We start from the raw sequence: 5,000 nt of genomic DNA, 5'->3' as shown, positions 1-5,000 counted from the left end.
ACGGAAAGCGGCGGCCTGAAGCCCGGGCGTGCCCGGGGAAGGCTCCCCTTCGCCCGCGGGACCGGATTTGCCCCGGAAACGTCCCGAAGCCGGCCGGGAAGGCGGTTTCGAGGGCGAAGCACCTCCGATTGCCTTCGCAAGGCCGGGGAAAGTGGCCCCTGGGCCCGGGAGAGCAAAATCCGTGCGAGGACGGAAGCCCATGAGGTCAGATCCGAGGCTCTTACCCGGCGCCCGGTGGGGGTATTCCCGCAAAGAGCAGCGAGTGCGCCCGGCGACGGGTCAAGTTGCAATTTCTGGCATGCCACTCCTGGAGCTGGTTCATGAGTTCCCCTCGGAAGTCCCGATGAGGAAAGGGCAAAATGGCGTTTTGCGGGCTTTGGGGCCTCTTCGTCGGTAGGACTACCGCCCGACCTTACGGTTGGAATTGTCGGCAGGGGAGGTTGGCGGGGTACCTGCAGAATAGTAGGAGGTGGCAAATCGAGAATCGGTCGACCTCGCCAAACGCCTTCTCGAGCCTCCAGGTCTGCAGGGACCGACCCAGGCTGCCGCCAAACCGACCGAGAGGCCCTGCCGGCGGCCATTATTGGCCATTTTCGGCATTTTTCGCCTCTTTCGGCCGGGATGGAAAAGCGGCGGCCTGAAGCCCGGGCCTGCCCGGGGAGGCCTCCTAATCGCCCGGGGGACCGGATTTGCCCCGGTGAGAGCCCCCGAAACGTCCCGAAGCCGGCCGGGAAGGCGGCCAAGGGCGAAGCACCTCGGCTTGCATTCGCTGGCCGTGCAAAGTGGCCTCCGGGCCCGCGAGACAATGCAGGGTGCCCTCGGTGTGCCCCTGAGAAATGGTTAACCAAACGAAGGACAGTGCGCCTCGGATTGCATTGGCAGGCCGTGCAAAGGGGCCACCGGGCCCGCGAGACGTTACAGATTGCCCTCGGTGTGCCCCTGAGAAATGGTTAACCAATTGGACTTAGTCTCTGGCAGAGAGGCAAAGTGTTTTCAAGAGAAATGGTTAACCAATTGGACTTAATCTCTGAACGGCAGGCAAATTGTGGCCTTGAGAAATGATTAACCAATTGGACTTAGTCTCTGGCGGAGAGGCAAAGTGTTTTCTCGAGAAATAATTAACCAATGAGGCCAATGGACCTCGGGTTGCATTGGCAGGCCGGGCAATGTGGCTCTTGGGCCCGCGAGAGCAAAATCCGTGCACAGACGGAAGTCCATGAGGTCAGATCCGAGGCCTTTACCCGGCACCCGGTGGGGGTATTCCCGCAGAGAGTAGCGAATCTGCCCGGCGACGGGTCAAGTTGCAATTTCTGGCATGCCACTCCTGGAGCTGGTTCATGAGTTCCCCTCGGAAGTCCCGATGAGGAAAGGGCAAAATGGCGTTTTGCGGGCTTTTAGGGCCTCCTGGACGGTAGGACTACCGCCCGACCTTACGGTTGGAATTGTTGGCAGGGGAGGTTGGCGGGGTACCTGCAGAATAGTAGGAGGTGGCAAATCGAGAATCGGTCGACATCGCCAAAAACCTTCTCGAGCCTCCAGGTCTGCAGGGACCGACCCAGGCTGCCGCCAAACCGACCGACAGGCCCTGCCGGCGGCCATTTTTGGCCATTTTCGGCATTTTTCGCCTCTTTCGGCCGGGATGGAAAAGCGGCGGCCTGAAGCCCGGGCCTGCCCGGGGAGGCCTCCTAATCGCCCGGGGGACCGGATTTGCCCCGGTGAGAGCCCCCGAAACGTCCCGAAGCCGGCCGGGAAGGCGGCCAAGGGCGAAGCACCTCGGATTGCATTGGCAGGCCGTGCAAAGTGGCCTCCGGGCCCGCGAGACAATGCAGGGTGCCCTCGGTGTGCCCCTGAGAAATGGTTAACCAAACGAAGGACAGTGCGCCTCGGATTGCATTGGCAGGCCGTGCAAAGGGGCCCCCGGGCCCGCGAGACGTTACAGGTTGCCCTCGGTGTGCCCCTGAGAAATGGTTAACCAATTGGACTTAGTCTCTGGCAGAGAGGCAAAGTGTTTTCAAGAGAAATGGTTAACCAATTGGACTTAGTCTCTGGCAGAGAGGCAAAGTGTTTTCCAGAGAAATGGTTAACCAATTGGACTTAGTCTCTGGCGGAGAGACAAAGTGTTTTCAAGAGAAATGGATAACCAATTGGACTTAGTCTCTGGCAGAGAGGCAAAGTGTTTTCACGAGAAATGGTTAACCAATTGGACTTAGTCTCTGGCAGAGAGGCAAAGTGTTTTCAAGAGAAATGGTTAACCAATTGGACTTAGTCTCTGGCGGAGAGACAAAGTGTTTTCACGAGAAATGGTTAACCAATTGGACTTAGTCTCTGGCAGAGAGGCAAAGTGTTTTCAAGAGAAATGGTTAACCAATTGGACTTAGTCTCTGGCGGAGAGACAAAGTGTTTTCAAGAGAAATGGTTAACCAATTGGACTTAGTCTCTGGCAGAGAGGCAGAGAGGCAAAGTGTTTTCAAGAGAAATGGTTAACCAATTGGACTTGGTCTCTGAACGGCAGGCAAATTGTGGCCTTGAGAAATGATTAACCAATTGGACTAAGTCTCTGGCGGAGAGACAAAGTGTTTTCACGAGAAATGGTTAACCAATTGGACTTAGTCTCTGGCAGAGAGGCAAAGTTTTTTCAAGAGAAATGGTTAACCAATTGGACTTAGTCTCTGGCAGAGAGGCAAAGTGTTTTCAAGAGAAATGGTTAACCAATTGGACTTGGTCTCTGAACGGCAGGCAAATTGTGGCCTTGAGAAATGATTAACCAATTGGACTTAGTCTCTGGCGCAGAGACAAAGTGTTTTCACGAGAAATGGTTAACCAATTGGACTTAGTCTCTGGCAGAGAGACAAAGTGTTTTCACGAGAAATGGGTAACCAATTGGACTTAGTCTCTGAACGGCAGGTAAACTGTGGCCATGAGAAATGGTTAACCAATTGGACTTCGTCTCTGGCAGAGAGGCAAAGTGTTTTCAAGAGAAATGGTTAACCAATTGGACTTAGTCTCTGGCGGAGAGGCAAAGTGTTTTCACGAGAAATGGTTAACCAATTGGACTTAGTCTCTGAACGGCAGGCAAATTGCGGCCATGAGAAATGGTTAACCAATTGGACTTAGTCTCTGGCAGAGAGTCAAAGTGTTTTCCTGAGAAATGGTTAACCAATTGGACTTAGTCTCTGGCGGAGAGGCAAAGTGTTTCCCGTTGTAATGGTTGGCCAATGCACTTCGGATTGCGTTGGTAGGCCGTGGAAAGTGGCTCTTGGGCCCGCGAGAGCAAAATCCGTGCGCAGACGGAAGTCCATGAGGTCAGATCCGAGGCCTTTACCCGGCACCCGGTGGGGGTATTCCCGCAGAGAGTAGCGGGTGTGCCCGGCGACGGGTCAAGTTGCAATTTCTGGCATACCACTCCTGGAGCTCGTTAATGAGTTCCCCTCGGAAGTCCCGATGAGAAAATGGCAAAATGGCGTTTTGCGGGCTTTGGGGCCTCTTCGTCGGTAGGACTACCGCCCGACCTTACGGTTGCAATTGTTGGCAGGGGAGGTTGGCGGGGTACCCGGAGATTTTCGGGGACACGATTTTCAGAACATTTTCAGACAACGGTCACACTTTAAAAATGCCCAGAAAAGTGCGACTTTGAGGGTGGTAAGCGTTTTCAAATAGAATACCTTTCAAAGAGCTCTCGGAAGTCCTATATGAGGATTTAAGATGAATTTGTGCGGGCTTTCCGAACTCCGTTGTCGGTCTGAAATATCGGCCAGGGTCCAGACCGGTGGTAACCCTGGTTTAATAAACTTGGCCTGTGGCGAAAAGAACAGACAAAATGACAAAGTGTCAAATATATATATATATATACATGTGTATTTATGAACAAAAAAAATCACAAAGTGTCACCTGGCGGTGTACTTGATGATGAAAAATAAAAATACAAAGTCTGTTCACAGGCACCTTTGGGGCGGGGGTGCCTGAGTCCCCTTGGGTTGCACACTATAGAGTGTTTGACATGGACAGAGTCAACACTGTGTGCGTGCCCAGAACCCTTTTGAACGCAGGCGACGCACGCCGGTCGGCATTTCCTCTCCGTGCGAGCGCCAACAGGTTGCTTCCGTTGTTTTACAAATAAGAAAATTGTATTTATGAGCAGCAAAACAAAAAATCACAAAGTTTCACCTGGCGGTGTACTTGATGATGAGAAATAAAAATACAAAGCCTGTTCACAGGCACCTAGGGGGCGGGCGGGGTGCCTGAGTCCCCTTGGGTTGCACACTGTAGTGTTTGACATGGGCAGAGTCAGCACTGTGTGCGTGCCCAGAACCGATGTGAACGCAGGCGACGCACGCCAGTCGGCATTTCCTAGCCGTGCGAGCGCCAACATGTTGCTTCCGATGTTTTACAAATAAGAAAACCGTATTTATGAGCAAAAAAAATCACAAAGTGTCACCTGGCGGTGTACTTGATGATGAAAAATAAAAATACAAAGCCTGTTCACAGGCACCTAGGGGGCGGGCGGGGTGCCTGAGTCCCCTTGGGTTGCACACTGTAGTGTTTGACATGGGCAGAGTCAGCACTGTGTGCGTGCCCAGAACCGTTTTGAACGCAGGCGACGCACGCCAGTCGGCATTTCCTAGTCGTGCGAGCGCCAACATGTTGCTTCCGTTGTTTTACAAATAAGAGAATTGTATTTATGAGCAAAAAAAATCACAAAGTGTCACCTGGCGGTGTACTTGATGATGAAAAATAAAAATACAAAGCCTGTTCACAGGCACCTAGGGGGCGGGCGGGGTGCCTGAGTCCCCTTGGGTTGCACACTGCAGTGTTTGACATGGGCAGAGTCAACACCGTGTGCGTGCCCAGAACCGTTTTGAACGCAGGCGACGCACGCCAGTCGGCATTTCCTAGCCGTGCGAGCGCCAACAGGTTGCTTCGGTTGTTGCAAAAATAAGAAAATTGCACCGCTGCGGACCACCCCTCCACCCGCGGTTGAACCAGTACCCGAGCGAGGCCAC

The sequence above is a fragment of the Cetorhinus maximus genome, unplaced genomic scaffold (genome assembly GCF_964194155.1).
Source record: "Cetorhinus maximus unplaced genomic scaffold, sCetMax3.hap1.1 HAP1_SCAFFOLD_373, whole genome shotgun sequence".
Lineage (NCBI taxonomy): Eukaryota > Metazoa > Chordata > Chondrichthyes > Lamniformes > Cetorhinidae > Cetorhinus > Cetorhinus maximus.
Note: the sequence above shows the minus strand (reverse complement) of the source record.